Here is an 18,309-nt window from a genome sequence, read left to right as displayed (position 1 = left end):
TTTTTTTTTTTTTGTAAATCGGCTCTATTGGGATATTCGTTGCCTGTGGTCATAGACTACACAGTGCGACATTTTCGAAGTCATCGATTGTAAACAAAATTCTGACTTATGATCATGATAGTACACACCCATACTAGCAAAACATTATTTGGGTTTTGATATTTTATTTTGAAATTTGGAGTTACGTCCTTTCCTGTTTTCCGGAATTTCCGTTGTACGTCTAAATCTCATAAACTGGTGGGAAACGCAACCTTCGGACAAAATGTTGATCCTAAGAAAAAAAAATGTGAAAAGGCAGAATTTTCATTTTTGCGTCGTGTTTTAGTTTGAAAAGCTCTGAAATATTGACAGTTTTCACATAAACCGTGTATATATTACCATGACTGTATACTACAAAAATATGTCACTTTTCTGAATATTCTGATAACCTTTAAACAAAAATTTCTAAACTTTTTTGCATATGCAAAGAAGTTCAGAACTATGAGTCGCTTTTTTCTTGTATTGTTGGGTCACATTTAAGAGATATTCTGAGTCATTCAAGAACGTCTAGGAATATAGGTCTTAGATTCTACATAAGCGAAAGTGATTCTACATAAATTGAACTAAATTATCAAAGCCCAAACGGGGTTTTGTTAGTATGGATATGTACTTTCATGATCAGTAGTCGACATTTTGTTTCCATTTGTGTGTCGCACTGTGTTATCCGATTCGCGCCAAATTCGAACCGTCGCCCATCAATCGAAATTGGCAGCCGCCGTTAGCTCACCAGTAAGTAGCGACGATCGCCCAGAACGTAAGCACTTTCGATTTTCATTAACGGAAGTCGCAAGCCAGGCCAACAAATGATGGATTACGTCTCGCTTTTCTGACCGATCGTGTCCAATTCGGCGCGATTTTCCACCGCCACAGCTGAAGGCTCACCAACACATCGACGGGCACAACAGATGGTGGGAAAACAATTAATTTTCCCCGCGCTCTCGCTTATCTCATACACTGTACTTGCTATTTTTGCTTGTCTTCTTTGCTTGACCAAATTTATTTATACTTCATTTTTTGTTTTACGTTATTCACACTTTTTTTTTGTTGCGCCAACCAGCTAAGCTTCCTTGCAAAATTTTCTTCGAGAACGGGCTTGATTTTCCACAACGATATCGGTTGCACTTCTCACACGCAATTTCCGCTGTCGATTGATCTTCAACGGATTTTTCCACTTTGATCGAAGCCGATTCTCACCTAAAGGCGAACTTATATAGTTGGTTGCATCAGCGATTGAAGAACAACCCTCGGGATACAGTTTTTCCCACGGGTGGGAATTGTCTGCCCGTTCGTCCGGGGTGGTTCACAGCGACTGACTGAAATCGGTTGGTCACTCAATAGGTGCGATCGCCTCCCGGTCACTAAGGAAAAGGCGAAAAGCTGTCAGCTGTGTGTTTTTTTTTTCTGTGTGGAAAATCGGTCTTCCACCCCAGCTCTCAGCTGCCAGTCGGTCAGTCAAACGACAATCGCAGTGTTCTGACGGTTAGGGGAGACTGGGTTGGCTTGTTCCAATTCTTTATTGTCCGAATCTTAAACAGTTTTTTTTTTTTAGATATTGAAGGGTCCATCGAGTTAGGGAGGTATCGAGTTACAGAACACAAAACCAGTGCAACTGCGATCCAAGGGACCATCGAGTTAGCCATGAAAACCAACTTTTACTACGGTTCTCTAACTCGATATCGAGATACGGAATATCGAGTAAGGGAGAGTTAACTGTAGTATTATTTCAAATTTTGATGAATGCTTACGACTGTGATGACTAATTTATTTCTGAAGTGTTATTGGCTCTATCAGTCTTGAGGCAGCTTAAACGAATTTTGCTTCTACTTCTACGACATTTCGGGAAAAGTGGTCAATATGGACGAAAAAAAAAACATGCACGGAACCATATCGATATAGGCATCAAACGTCAAGACTTTTGGAGATGATGCAGTTCGAAATCGGTTACTTTCTCAGGGGCACCACTAACCTACTATAGATTAATCACAGCAGCCGGTGATTCTCGATGCTTCTAGAAGCATCAGTTTAAAAATCTTCAAGTTTTTCCCCTTATTGATATGGTTCCTGCTTCTTCTTCTTCTTGGCATTAACGTCCCCACTGGGACAGAGCCGGCATCTCAGCTTAGTGTTCTTATGAGCATTTCCACAGTTATTAACAGAGAGCTTTCTTTGCCTAAAGCGAAGTATGCACTTCAACAGAAAAGTAATCGCCTATCTCAATGCGTGGGAAATTTCTTGCAAGAAATGCTCAAGAAAAGCATTCTTCTTTGATCGCAGTACGCAGTTGAAAAGAAATGTCAATTCAAATGGAGTTCACTGTACGAAATTTCTTGACCATTTCTTGGGCAGAAATTTTTACTTTTCTTGAGCGGAACAGCATACTTAGCTTAAGTTGCCATTTTTGCACTCGTATATCGTGTGGCAGGTACGATGATACTTTATGCCCAGGAAAGTCAAGGAAATTTCCATTACGAAAAGTTCCTGGACCGACCAGCAATTGAACCCAGACACCTTCAGCATGGCTTTGCTTTGTAGCCGCGGACTCTAACCACTCGGCTAAGGAAGGCCTATGGAAGGATATGGTTCCATACACATTTTAAATTGTTCACATCCCACGGGACACTTCGAACCTACTATAGAGTGGTCATGACAGCCAGTGGTTCTGGAAATGCTTTCGAAAGCATCATCTTCAAAACTTTTAAAATTTGTTACCCATATTGGTACGGTATCGCACATGTTCCTAATTGGCCACTTCTCCCAGGGCACCTAGAACCTACTATTGAGTGATCAGGGCATCTCATGGTTCTAAATATTTTACCGGAAGCATCATATTGAAGTTTGATGCTCACTTGGATATAGTTCTGGTTGATATATACATGATTGGAAATACAAACGTGACTGACTGATCATATATACCGGACCAGAACGTGGAGTTGGCTTCATAGTGATTGGGAAGCAGATGAAGCGAGTAATGCGGTGGAAATCGTAAGCGACCGAATCTGGGTATTGAGAATGAAGGGCAAGTTCTTTAACTACAGCGTGATCAGCATATATGCGTCAACAAACGATAAGCCCGTTGACATGAAGGACGAGTTCTATGAGAGCCTAGATAAGGCCTGCAGAGAGTGCCGAAAACAAGATGTCAAGATAGTCATCGGCGGTACGCTCAGATAGGGAAAGATGATTTCTTCCGACCCGTCATTGGAACGGAAAGCCCGCATTCCGTTACCAATGATAATGTCCTGCGGCTAGTAACCTTCGCTGCTGCTAAAGGGAAGGCAATCAGCATTATCTGTTTTGCACGAAAGAATATTCGCAAACACACCTGGCGACACTCGAGTGGCGATGCTTGCTCCCGAATAGACCACGTGCTGGTTGATAGTCAATGACGAAGACGAAACGACTGGTTCGATGAAGAGTGCCAGAGAGTGACAGACATGAAGAATATCTCCAGAAGCCGTATGCTTGTGGTCAGTACCCGACAGAACAGAAACCCGCATAACGAAAAGGCAACACGAAGACAGTGTGGTAGCTGAGGCACAAAACAACATGAACCGGAACGATATTCGAAGATTTTTACGGAACAGTCAATGACGCGCGGCATAATACGGTATCAGTGCCCGCCATGTGCAATGATCGAGAAAGGAATTTGCTGGAAGGAGCACGTTCAGAAATAGTTGAACGGCGAAAATGGAAATGTAGCGAGAAACTGCATGAAAATTGATGATAACGATCAAGATGTGGACCCACCGACCATAGGAGAGGTTAAAAAGGCTGACAGCGAGCTGAAGAACTGTAAGGCTGCTGGGAAGGACGAGATCCCGGTCGAGCTTCTCAAGCATGGAAGTGAGCAGCCTCACTAGTCGATCCACCGAGTACTTCTGAAGGTATGGGGAGGACAAAGAAATGCCCACCGGCTGGTTGGATGGCCTCATACGCCCAATCTAGAAGAAATAGCAGAGATTGGAGTGTGCAATTACAAAGGAATCACCCTGTTGAATTCGGCGAAAAAAATACTGTTGCGCATGCTGTTTAACAGACTGAGACCACCCAAGATTTCCTTCGTCGGCGAATAGCAAGCTGGTTTTCGTGATGGCCGTTCGATAACGGACCAGAAGTTTACCTTGCGTAGGATACTAGATATATTCCAGGAGTATGTCTTGCAGACTCACTATCTGTTTATTGTTTTCAAGGTGGCGCACGTCTCAGTAAAAAAATGAGATGTGGCAGATAATGTCTGAACATGGTTTTCCGGCGAAATTAATTAGGCTGATAGGTGCTAAACTGGATGGTTCGAAATCAAGTACTCGGATTGCAGACTTGGTGTCAACTTCGTTCGTGATGTTCGACGGATTGAAGCAGGGAGCTTTCGAGTTTACTGTTCAACATTGCACTCGAGGGTGCTATTAAGAGATCTGGCGTGCAGAGAAACGGCACTATTGTCACACGGTCTCACACCTCGACCTTATTGGAATCGATCGCAGGTCAGTGAAGGGGTGCTTCGTACCTCTGAAGAGGGAGATAGCGAGGATAGGCCTGACCATTAATTCTACCAAAACGAAGTACATGGTTGCAGGTAGAGATAGGGGCAGGCTTGGTGGTGTAGGTGCTGAGGGGGTATTTGATAGCGATGTGTTTGAAGTTGTTGAAAAAATTGTTTACCTTGGAACACTTGTGACATGCACAACGACGTTTCCCGTGGAGTGAGAAGACGTGTTGTGGCTGCGAACATCGCCTTTTACGGACTACGTAACCAGTTTAGGTCCTGTTACTTGCAATCGGAAACAAGATTCGCCCTGTATAAAACCCCAGGGCCAGAGCCTTTCAGTGCCCCAGTAGCAAAGTTTATTTTATGCTATTCTTGAAGTATTCTCTGACACCAATTCTATAAAACTAGAAATAAAACCAGTAATTCTATAAACCTACACTAACCCAACGATAAACCTCTCATAAGACTAAAGTGGCCCATACTAGAGACGGTGTTGGAGAGTAGCTGTCAAATATCTCTTAAAACTTGTAATCATGCACTTATGATAATCTTCAACACTTCAATAAACCTTCCACAAGTAGTTCTCAAGACAAGTTGAACTCGCAATATGTTTATCATGTTGGTTTGGCTAACGAATTTATAAATTCTTGTTCATAAAATTATCAATCAATAATAAAACAAAATGCAAAACATCTGTGATGATAACTTTTCGTATTTTTTGTTTCGATACCTACCTGTGTTTTCGGTTGTCACGCTTATAACATCGTGAATATCATGCATAAAACACTCGAAACGCACAATGCGTCTCGACAATATTGCATTTTCAGAAAAACATTTTCATCAATTTGGTGTCCGAAAATATTGAACAATCCAGCATACATGGATTTTCCCATCATATGGCTCCCTTGCCAAAGCATCGATAATTACAATCATGGCGGTAGTTTTACTCAACACCATCATAGAACCATGATAAATTTTGCTGAACTCGGGCAAGCGTAACAAATACCGCTTGAGAGTTCTTAGGCTTAAGGCGATCTTGATGAAGACAAACTGATCTTCTTGAAGAACTTGATAAGATTCGTTCGTTTTATTCAAGAGAAACGCATTTTGACGTTTGTTTATTTACATTTTTCGTTTTTGGAGAAAAGCGCTCATGCTAGATTTTGTTACGGCATGAAATTTAAAGCTACCAAACGACTAAAGGTAAGTATTTCCAGCTGTGTATAACTTTTTAGTAAGGCCCAGATGTTGAGCAGGGAAAGCAATCGGACATTTAATAACATCCAGAAGTCCACCTTGCAAGGAGGTGTCCAGTGGTCCAGCTCCGCTCCTATATCATGGCCAAAGTTAGAAAGACCACTGGAACTGGTTAACAATATTGTTCGCGTTATTAGTAAATTGTGCACCGTGAAATCAACAACGACTGCCGTGAATAACAAATCGAAAATCCATGCAAGGCGCCCCCTTAAACGATAGGATTCATAATACTACAATCAATAATGTATACATATAAGTGCTTTGATTGATGGAGGAGAAATTTATGATGCTCTCGGATCATGATTCTCATGATAAAACCTAGAATAATATGCAAATGTACAATAAAACTATCATAAAAATAAATAAAGCCAGTTAGAATCTAAATTGTTACTTGGGTGGAGTCTCACCATGCTCCCTTAAAATGGAACTCAGGAACTAGCAAAAAACTCTGGTAAATACTAGTAATAATAAAGCTTTTGGATGAGATGAACCAGCCTAGGGCTGAAAATCTCAATAATAAAGAAAAAAAAAAGCTTTTGAAGCACGCCAATCTAGAAAACTTAAAAAATAAAAATTATTCAAATACTCAAATACTTCTCGCCCTGTTGAAGAAAGACCTAATTACAGGACACTGTTGGGTTAAATATCATTTAAGATTAATAAAGAGATTTGAAGATGTAACTTTTGTAGTGAGGAAACAGAAACCTCTGAACACTTTCTGCGTAGCTGCGTTGCACTATTCGCTGAGAGTTTGAGGTGTATCGATCAAGGGTTTCTACAGCTCTCTGATATATGGTCCTATGCTCCATCTAAAGTAGTTCGGTTTACACAACATATTGTTCCCCATTTTGAAAAACCAAAATCATGAGTTGAGGATAACATTTAAAAGTAATCTATCACTTTAATATACGGCTATACATTAAAATGAAAGGTGTATCACAATAGATCAAACAAATGGTCACAGTGATAATACACCCAACACAGGAAAAAGTGACTACAAGAGTTTCAAGAAGAGTTTCACTAATCAAACAAATTCTCGTCATTGGAATTACTTTGAGAACTTTCCCACACTGTAAACTTTTTATTTCTTCTGGTGCAAAACTTGATTTCGTACATATAACGCAATTTCGTTCATGATACGAAAAACTTGTACAAGACACAATCTCGCGGTTCAACAACTTACATATCTAGGAATCGAATAGTGCTTGTTCAAAAGTGGATTAAGTGTCATCTAACTTTCTTTAACCCGTATCCGACCGGGCTAAGAAAAAAAAAATCAAAAAATTCTCGTGAAGCTATTTTTTATCCGATTTGCAAACTTCTTTCACTATATGAAATCCAAACTCTTCTATTTTCCTATGCTGGAGAAAGTGGTCCAAAATTTTGCCTGTGGCCGGAGTTATTCCAGTGTCCTCCTGGGTCAAGTCGGGTGAAAAAATGATCAACTTCCTTTCCTGAACAGTTTTATAATACTAAACTGTCATTTAACTACTTAAGTTTTGTAGGAACAGATTTAAGGAGTCACTTTCATGGAAGTTTCCTTGAAAAATTGAAATATGCCTTCCGGAAGATCCGGAACATCCGTAAAAGTGGTCAAATCGTTAAAAATGACTTGGAAAGCCGCGTTTTTTTTTCAATGTCACTAGTTTTCAACATACATTGACATAAACGATGCTTTGAGTGCATAAGACCCTGTATGGCCATTGAGGGGCTCACCGGAAGATCCGGAACATCCGGTAAAGTGGTCAAATCGTTAAAAATGACTCGGAAAGCCGCGGTTTTTTACAATCTCACTAGTTTTCAGCATACATGGACATAAACGATGCTTTGGGTGCATAAGACCCTGTATGGCCATTGAGGGGCTCACCGGAAGATCCGGAACATCCGGTAAAGTGGTCAAATCGTTAAAAATGACTCGGAAAGCCGCGGTTTTTTACAATCTCACTAGTTTTCAGCATACATGGACATAAACGATGCTTTGGGTGCATAAGTCCCTGTATGGCCATTGAGGGGCTCACCGGAAGATCCGGAACATCCGTAAAAGTGGTCAAATCGTTAAAAATGACTTAGAAAGCCGCGGTTTTTTCCAATCTCACTAGTTTTCAGCATACATGGACATAAATAATGCTTTGAGTGCATAAGACCCTGTATGGCCATTGGGGGGCTCACCGGAAGATCCGGAACATCCATAAAAGTGGTCAAATCGTTAAAAATGACTAAGAAAGCCGCGGTTTTTTTTTCAATCTCACTTGTTTTCAGCATACATGGACATAAACGATGCTTTGAGTGCATAAGACCCTGTATGGCCATTGGGAGGCTCACCGGAAGATCCGGAACATCCGTAAAAGTGGTCAAATCGTTAAAAATGACTTGGAAAGCCGCGGTTTTTTTTCAATCTCACTAGTTTTCAGCATACATGGACATAAACGATGCTTTGAGTTTATTTTTCTATCTTTATTAACGAGATTTTTAGCCCTGGGCTAGTTCATCTCGGGACCAACGGCTTTACTTCCCTTCCGAAGGAAGACGTCACTGAAAGTTTTAGTGACTATCTCGGGGATGGGATTCGATCCCAGGTCCTCGGCGTGAGAGGCGTGTGTTCTAACCACTACACCAGGTCCGTCCCCTTGATGCTTTGAGTGCATAAGACCCTGTATGGCCATTGGGGGCACACCGGAAGATCCGGAACATCCGTAAAAGTGGTCAAATCGTTAAAAATGACTTGGAAAGCCGCGGTTTTTTTAAATCTCACTAGTTTTCAGCATACATGGACATAAACGATGCTTTGAGTGCATAAGACCCTGTGTGGCCATTGGGAGGCTCACCGGAAGATCCGCAACATCCGTAAAAGTGGTCAAATCGTTAAAAATGACTTGGAAAGCCGCGGTTTTTTTTCAATCTCACTAGTTTTCAACATACATGGAAACCCCCCAAGTGGCCATAGCTGATCATTAAACGTTCTTTTTATTAGTTTCGTCCTTGAATGTAGAAAACTAGTGTAATAAAAAACAAGGAGAATTTCCGAGACATCTTCTATAATAAGGCCAGTTTTACGGATGTTCCGGATCGTTCGGGGCACCAATCAGTAGCCAACTAGAGAAACATGGTGGCCTAAATACTGAAAACAATAAATCTTCAAAAACTTGTTGTGTTGTAGGGTAAGTCACGTTAATGGTCCACTTTTCCGGATATTCCGGATCTTCCGATGAGCCCCCCAATGGCCATACTGGGTTTTTGCACTCTTATGCACTCAAAGCATTGGTTATGTCCATGTATGTTAAAAACTAGTGAAATTGAAAAAAACCGCGGCTTTCCAAGTCATTTTTAACGATTTTATCACATTTACGGATGTTCTGGATCTTCCGGTGAGCCGCCAATGGCCATACAGGGTCTTATGCACTCAAAGCGTCGTTAATGTCCATGTATGTTGAAAACTAGCGACATTGAAAAAAAAACGCGGCCCTCTAAGTCATTTTTAACGATTTGACCACTTTACCGGATGTTCCGGATCTTCCGGTGAGCCCCTCAATGGCCATACAGGGACTTATGCACTCAAAGCATCGTTTATGTCCATGTATGCTGAAAACTAGTGAGATTGGAGAAAACCGCGGCTTTCCAAGTCATTTTTAACGATTTGACCACTTTTACGGATGTTCCGATCTTCCGGTGAGCCCCCAATGGCCATACAGGGTCTTATGCACTCAAAGCGTCGTTTATGTCCATGTATGTTGAAAACTAGCAACATTGAAAAAAACCGCGGCTTTCTAAGTCTTTTTTCAACGATTTGACCACTTTACCGGATGTTCCGGATCTTCCGGTGAGCCCCCCAATGACCATACAGGGTCTTATGCACTCAAAGCATCGTTTATGTCCATGTATGCTGAAAACTAGTGAGATTGAAAAAAAAACCGCGGCTATCCAAGTCATTTTTAACGATTTGACCACTTTACCGGATGTTCCGGATCTTCCGGTGAGCCCCCCAATGGCCATACAGGGTCTTATGCACTCAAAGCATCGTTTATGTCCATGTATGCTGAAAACTAGTGAGATTGGAAAAAACCGCGGCTTTCCAAGTCATTTTTAACGATTTGACCACTTCACCGGATGTTCCGGATCTTCCGGTAAGCCCCCAATGGCCATACAGGGTCTTATGCACTCAAAGCGTCGTTTATGTCCTTGTATGTTGAAAACTAGTGAGATTGAAAAAAAACCGCGGCTTTCCAAGTCATTTTTAACGATTTGACCACTTCACCGGATGTTCCGGATCTTCCGGTGAGCCCCCCAATGGCCATACAGGGTCTTATGCACTCAAAGCATCGTTTATGTCCATGTATGCTGAAAACTAGTGAGATTGAAAAAAAACCGCGGCTTTCCAAGTCATTTTTAACGATTTGACCACTTTACCGGATGTTCCGGATCTTCCGGTGAGCCCCCCAATGGCCATACAGGGTCTTATGCACTCAAAGCGTCGTTTATGTCCATGTATGTTGAAAACTAGCGACATTGAAAAAAAAACGCGGCCCTCTAAGTCATTTTTAACGATTTGACCACTTTACCGGATGTTCCGGATCTTCCGGTGAGCCCCTCAATGGCCATACAGGGACTTATGCACTCAAAGCATCGTTTATGTCCATGTATGCTGAAAACTAGTGAGATTGGAAAAAAAACCGCGGCTTTCCAAGTCATTTTTAACGATTTGACCACTTTTACGGATGTTCCGGATCTTCCGGTGAGCCCCCAATGGCCATACAGGGTCTTATGCACTCAAAGCGTCGTTTATGTCCATGTATGTTGAAAACTAGCGACATTGAAAAAAACCGCGGCTTTCTAAGTCTTTTTTCAACGATTTGACCACTTTACCGGATGTTCCGGATCTTCCGGTGAGCCCCCCAATGACCATACAGGGTCTTATGCACTCAAAGCATCGTTTATGTCCATGTATGCTGAAAACTAGTGAGATTGAAAAAAAAAACCGCGGCTATCCAAGTCATTTTTAACGATTTGACCACTTTACCGGATGTTCCGGATCTTCCGGTGAGCCCCTCAATGGCCATACAGGATCTTATGCACTCAAAGCATCGATTATGTCCATGTATGCTGAAAACTAGTGAGATTGAAAAAAAAAACCGCGGCTTTCCAAGTCATTTTTAACGATTTGACCACTTTAACGGATGTTCCGGATCTTCCGGTGAGCCCCCCAATGGCCATACAGGGTCTTATGCACTCAAAGCATCGTTTATGTCCATGTATGCTGAAAACTAGTGAGATTGAAAAAAAAACCGCGGCTTTCCAAGTCATTTTTAACGATTTGACCACTTTACCGGATGTTCCGGATCTTCCGGTGAGCCCCCCAATGGCCATACAGGGTCTTATGCACTCAAAGCGTCGTTTATGTCCATGTATGTTGAAAACTAGCGACATTGAAAAAAACCGCGGCTTTCTAAGTCTTTTTTCAACGATTTGACCACTTTACCGGATGTTCCGGATCTTCCGGTGAGCCCCCCAATGGCCATACAGGATCTTATGCACTCAAAGCGTCGTTTATGTCCATGTATGTTGAAAACTAGCGACATTGAAAAAAACCGCGGCTTTCTAAGTCTTTTTTCAACGATTTGACCACTTTACCGGATGTTCCGGATCTTCCGGTGAGCCCCCCAATGACCATACAGGGTCTTATGCACTCAAAGCATCGTTTATGTCCATGTATGCTGAAAACTAGTGAGATTGAAAAAAAAAACCGCGGCTATCCAAGTCATTTTTAACGATTTGACCACTTTACCGGATGTTCCGGATCTTCCGGTGAGCCCCCCAATGGCCATACAGGATCTTATGCACTCAAAGCATCGATTATGTCCATGTATGCTGAAAACTAGTGAGATTGGAAAAAAAAAACCGCGGCTTTCCAAGTCATTTTTAACGATTTGACCACTTTAACGGATGTTCCGGATCTTCCGGTGAGCCCCCCAATGACCATACAGGGTCTTATGCACTCAAAGCATCGTTTATGTCCATGTATGCTGAAAACTAGTGAGATTGAAAAACAAAACTGCGGCTATCCAAGTCATTTTTAACGATTTGACCACTTTACCGGATGTTCCGGATCTTCCGGTGAGCCCCCCAATGGCCATACAGGGTCTTATGCACTCAAAGCGTCGTTTATGTCCATGTATGTTGAAAACTAGCGACATTGAAAAAAAAAACGCGGCCCTCTAAGTCATTTTTAACGATTTGACCACTTTACCGGATGTTCCGGATCTTCCGGTGAGCCCCTCAATGGCCATACAGGGACTTATGCACTCAAAGCATCGTTTATGTCCATGTATGCTGAAAACTAGTGAGATTGGAAAAAACCGCGGCTTTCCAAGTCATTTTTAACGATTTGACCACTTTTACGGATGTTCCGGATCTTCCGGTGAGCCCCCAATGGCCATACAGGGTCTTATGCACTCAAAGCGTCGTTTATGTCCATGTATGTTGAAAACTAGCGACATTGAAAAAAACCGCGGCTTTCTAAGTCTTTTTTCAACGATTTGACCACTTTACCGGATGTTCCGGATCTTCCGGTGAGCCCCCCAATGACCATACAGGGTCTTATGCACTCAAAGCATCGTTTATGTCCATGTATGCTGAAAACTAGTGAGATTGAAAAAAAATCCGCGGCTATCCAAGTCATTTTTAACGATTTGACCACTTTACCGGATGTTCCGGATCTTCCGGTGAGCCCCTCAATGGCCATACAGGATCTTATGCACTCAAAGCATCGATTATGTCCATGTATGTTGAAAACTAGCGACATTGAAAAAAACCGCGGCTTTCTAAGTCTTTTTTCAACGATTTGACCACTTTACCGGATGTTCCGGATCTTCCGGTGAGCCCCCCAATGGCCATACAGGATCTTATGCACTCAAAGCGTCGTTTATGTCCATGTATGTTGAAAACTAGCGACATTGAAAAAAACCGCGGCTTTCTAAGTCTTTTTTCAACGATTTGACCACTTTACCGGATGTTCCGGATCTTCCGGTGAGCCCCCCAATGACCATACAGGGTCTTATGCACTCAAAGCATCGTTTATGTCCATGTATGCTGAAAACTAGTGAGATTGAAAAAAAAACCGCGGCTATCCAAGTCATTTTTAACGATTTGACCACTTTACCGGATGTTCCGGATCTTCCGGTGAGCCCCTCAATGGCCATACAGGATCTTATGCACTCAAAGCATCGATTATGTCCATGTATGTTGAAAACTAGCGACATTGAAAAAAACCGCGGCTTTCTAAGTCTTTTTTCAACGATTTGACCACTTTACCGGATGTTCCGGATCTTCCGGTGAGCCCCCCAATGGCCATACAGGATCTTATGCACTCAAAGCGTCGTTTATGTCCATGTATGTTGAAAACTAGCGACATTGAAAAAAAAAACGCGGCCCTCTAAGTCATTTTTAACGATTTGACCACTTTACCGGATGTTCCGGATCTTCCGGTGAGCCCCTCAATGGCCATACAGGGACTTATGCACTCAAAGCATCGTTTATGTCCATGTATGCTGAAAACTAGTGAGATTGGAAAAAACCGCGGCTTTCCAAGTCATTTTTAACGATTTGACCACTTTTACGGATGTTCCGGATCTTCCGGTGAGCCCCCAATGGCCATACAGGGTCTTATGCACTCAAAGCGTCGTTTATGTCCATGTATGTTGAAAACTAGCGACATTGAAAAAAACCGCGGCTTTCTAAGTCTTTTTTCAACGATTTGACCACTTTACCGGATGTTCCGGATCTTCCGGTGAGCCCCCCAATGGCCATACAGGATCTTATGCACTCAAAGCGTCGTTTATGTCCATGTATGTTGAAAACTAGCGACATTGAAAAAAAAAACGCGGCCCTCTAAGTCATTTTTAACGATTTGACCACTTTACCGGATGTTCCGGATCTTCCGGTGAGCCCCTCAATGGCCATACAGGGACTTATGCACTCAAAGCATCGTTTATGTCCATGTATGCTGAAAACTAGTGAGATTGGAAAAAACCGCGGCTTTCCAAGTCATTTTTAACGATTTGACCACTTTTACGGATGTTCCGGATCTTCCGGTGAGCCCCCAATGGCCATACAGGGTCTTATGCACTCAAAGCATCGTTTATGTCCATGTATGCTGAAAACTAGTGAGATTGAAAAAAAAACCGCGGCTATCCAAGTCATTTTTAACGATTTGACCACTTTACCGGATGTTCCGGATCTTCCGGTGAGCCCCTCAATGGCCATACAGGATCTTATGCACTCAAAGCATCGATTATGTCCATGTATGTTGAAAACTAGCGACATTGAAAAAAACCGCGGCTTTCTAAGTCTTTTTTCAACGATTTGACCACTTTACCGGATGTTCCGGATCTTCCGGTGAGCCCGCCAATGGCCATACAGGATCTTATGCACTCAAAGCGTCGTTTATGTCCATGTATGTTGAAAACTAGCGACATTGAAAAAAACCGCGGCTTTCTAAGTCTTTTTTCAACGATTTGACCACTTTACCGGATGTTCCGGATCTTCCGGTGAGCCCCCCAATGACCATACAGGGTCTTATGCACTCAAAGCATCGTTTATGTCCATGTATGCTGAAAACTAGTGAGATTGAAAAAAAACCGCGGCTTTCCAAGTCATTTTTAACGATTTGACCACTTTTACGGATGTTCCGGATCTTCCGGAAGGCATATTTCAGTTTTTCAAGGAAACTTCCATGAAAGTGACTCCTTAAATCACTTGAATATCTTTCATGTTGCACGATTGACTGTTCCTACAAAACTTAAGTAGTTAAATGACAGTTTAGTATTATAAAACTGTTCAGGAAAGGAAGTTGATCATTTTTTCACCCGACTTGACCCAGGAGGACACCGGAATAACTCCGGCCACAGGCAAAATTTTGGACCACTTTCTCCAGCATAGGAAAATAGAAGAGTTTGGATTTCATATAGTGAAAGAAGTTTGCAAATCGGATAGAAAATAGCTTCACGAGAATTTTTTGAATTTTTTTTCTTAACCCGGTCGGATACGGGTTAACTGCCATCAAGCAGTCTTATTCCCTACAAGAAGTTGGTAATAATGCCACAATACGGCAATTGAGTTGCCTCGTGATATCTCTCGGATGAGCTACAATGAACCCCGATACCCATTCCCACCCCAGACCTACCTTAAAAACATATGTGACCATAAACTTCGAGTTGCCGCGAGCAGTGATGCATTTGAACGCGTGCAGTTCGCGTTGCAGTTCAATTTGTTTAACGCAGCGATCAAGTAAGCTTGAACATTGTGCAGTTCAAAAATACGACAAAAATCTATGTCAATACTATGTTTTCGATACGCATAATATCAGGGGCTGTGTTTTTTTTTTTCGTTCATAAAAGTTTACGTTGATTCATTCATTGATATCCCAAGTGAGAGCTACGATCCTAATTGCCAACTGAACGGGCCGTTCTTGAGCAACGCACAATGGTCGGGTTCCATATAAAGGAGCGGCCAAAACTACCAAAACACTTTTTTGAGATTTTTATGGATTTTATCATTTTAAAATATACCTCATGTATTATATTATTATGATTCTTAATTGAAATTGAACTAAAATTTAAATTTCTTTGACTTTTATGACGTCAAACTGACTGAAGTCAAAAAATTGAAAAATGTAACAATAAAATAATGTATAAAAATCATATTTAAGGAATGCAATATTTTCCCAAAGTTACACACTATCTGAAAGCTTATGGTTCAACTCTTTTATCGAGCATGAGGATGGAAAAAAATATTTGGTTGAAGCTTGATTACTTTTCAATATTACACTTTAGTAATTTTGATGATTTTTAACATGAAAAACAACTCTTGTCGCGTCATGTCGCCGCCATTTCGAATATTGCACTTTAAAGTGCATCTTTAGATCTTACAAAAAACGTTTAAATTTTTTGCAGAAACTTGCTGATTTGCAAGTTAGAGCTATTTGAATAATGCAATATTTTCATACATTTTGACGATAATTTTCATACAAAGTTGCTATAAATTATATTTAACCACTCTTTATACATAATTCAATCAAACTCGTTAAAATACAAACATAATTTATGCTTTCAGCCAAGTTTGATTGCATTTCTAATTAAAAAAAAACTTTTTAAAAAAAGTTACGTGATATGTGAACAACCCCTTCTGGAACAATAAAAACGCCAAATAACATATTCAGAATACATATTTCATCGATTAAGGCGATAAAACAAGTTTTGGCCAAACTTCGTTTTTTTCCGACCATTGTGCAACGGCAGGCTCGTGCTCGTATACCTGTCTACTGCCTTCTCTCGCAAATTTGGCTTGGGATCCGTTCACTTTTGGCTCGCGTTCAGTTCAAAATGCATCACTGGCCACGAGTACCCTGACTTCATCCCGTACTAACTTTGGCACGTAAGAAGTTATGAAAATGTATACAAATACAAAAAAAAAGAATTTCGGCTCCGTAAAGCGTCAAACGCGATTGAGCCTTAAATAAATGAAACGACTAAAAAAACAATTTTCAACAGAGTTACAGTCACATTAAGAAAAAGGGATAAAGTCTCCCCGGTCTCCCCTATTGATGACGTTGGGCACTCACTAATACAACTGGCCATAAGCGCAAAAAGCTAAGTACCTGTACGCCACTCACATATGACATATAAATAAGGGGTGGAAGCAGTTGCAGCGATGAACTCGGACGCTTTTCCGATATCTGGAAGGCATACAATCTATTTGATATTAAGGGCTGATGATGAGCAGTCGTTTGCTGGCGGATATTTCCCAATTCGAACGAAACTAGCATCAGTGGGCTGGGCAATTGCATGATGGAGCTTAGCGGTGGAATGAGAGATTTTATTTTACTTCGTATTGGAGGGTGCGTTATTCAACGCACGAAAGCGACAAAATAGGATTGGACTGCGATGGTTGTTCGATTCAAGGGAGACGCATGGTTGATTTTAAAATTGGTGAAATATTTAATGCATGCAATCAATATAGGGTGAAAGCACCGGTTTTGGCCATGCATAGATAAAATGCCTTTAAAAATTATATGAGAAGACAAATTTATATTATAAATATGTCAAACGCAAGCTTTTAATCCATATCATGTATGGAACATGTCGATACTGAGCTGAAATCATGGTTTCGCTTTGAAAATCTCGTTGGATAATATAAGCCATCAGTACCAATTTCGGCTAGAGAATTAGCTTCGGTTTCTTAAATTGGTCAATTATATTGATTTCTTATGAGAGTAGGCAAATTAGGAGTACCCAGGAGTACCCTGGCCAGATAAGGTGAATTGTAAGGAAAATGATTTTTTTTCTTATGTTTTGATTCAATTCGGACGTGTAAATGAATGTAGCTGTATCATTGGAATATGATCTACTGAACACAAAAGGTTTCATGTTGATTGGCTTTGTAAAACGGAGTATACCCAGTGCTTATCCCTACCAGATATTGGTCTGCGTATCGGTAACGAAATAATTTCGTAAAACCTTTTATGAGAAATGAACAATTGGGTAAGATGGTAGATTGTCTTAGATCATAGGGTACGTCGTACAAATAATACAAAATGCTGTGCAAACGTATCAACATCGACTTAACATAGCTAAACAGCCAGAATCAATTTTATTGGAGGCAAATGTGGTCGATTTAAGAACTATTATGAATTGAATTTCACAACTCCTCAATGAATCTACTCGGAAACCATCTGGAGTCTCTATGGGACCTTGTTCTGAGTAATCCTTTTTAGTCGCTAGAATCGCTTTAGAATCCTGACAATCCAAAATAAAAACTTGTAGCATTTTTATAAACTTTTCAGATAAATTATAAGCCGTATATTGACAAAATAAAGCGTTCAATAGCTTTATATAAGCCGTATGTAAGGAGGATTGGGCCCGATATACGGCTTATAGTTACCTGCGTTGTTTGCAATCTTGACAATCCTATTGACATCCAGATAATTCCTACTGAATACTCCTTCAGAATCCAAAAAACTTCATGAAAATCCCGAAATTCCTTCATGAATTCCTTCGAAATATTGGTACTTTCACTTACGATCTTAGATACCGTAATTCGGGGTGTAGTTGATCAGTGGGGAGAAGTTGATCATTCCCGTACCCTCATGTATAAACCGTCAAGAGAGCTATGGTCGGATTTAAATTATCACAATTTATGAGATGTCGCGTTACCTGCTAGCTGCACTTCATGTTCCTAAATTCGGTGCGCTCATAATTATAACAAACAATACCGGCGCTGGCTGCGTCCGAATGCATTTCAATTTGGGAATGGGAGGGAAATGTTGACGTGTTACTTGCTTTATGGAAGCCGAGGAGTCCTCTGCACTTCCACAAGAAAACACTGGGAGTTTGGATATGGGAAAGGATTCGTTTTGGTAAACGATAAAGATATAATTTTAAATGAATACGTGGATACGGATGATCGATACCGATAGTAAGGTTACTATGCGAACCGGACACAATTCGAATTCCGTCGCTCGCCCACAGTGGAGCATG

At 41.1% G+C, this 18,309-nt stretch overlaps 1 protein-coding gene across 22 annotated transcripts in view; it reads right to left on the bottom strand.

Annotated features, from left to right (window-relative positions):
- Positions 1-18,309, bottom strand: part of LOC5567294 (chloride channel protein 2) — a 167,937-nt gene that overhangs the window by 49,941 nt on the left and 99,687 nt on the right. For 2 of the 22 annotated variants that reach the window (XR_002498641.1, XR_002498657.1), the window contains exon 1: positions 767-1,361. The exons of 16 other annotated variants lie outside the window; for them this stretch is intronic. The gene's annotated coding sequence lies outside the window, so the exon portion shown is untranslated. Of the gene's footprint in view, positions 1-766; positions 1,363-18,309 lie in introns of those variants that run through there. 4 more of the 22 variants (XR_002498643.1, XR_002498642.1, XR_002498644.1 and 1 more) reach the window with 4 other exon arrangements.

Source organism: Aedes aegypti, chromosome 1 (assembly GCF_002204515.2).
Source record: "Aedes aegypti strain LVP_AGWG chromosome 1, AaegL5.0 Primary Assembly, whole genome shotgun sequence".
In the NCBI taxonomy this organism is placed as follows: Eukaryota; Metazoa; Arthropoda; class Insecta; order Diptera; family Culicidae; genus Aedes; species Aedes aegypti.
Note: the sequence above shows the minus strand (reverse complement) of the source record. Positions and strands in the feature narration are given on the sequence as shown.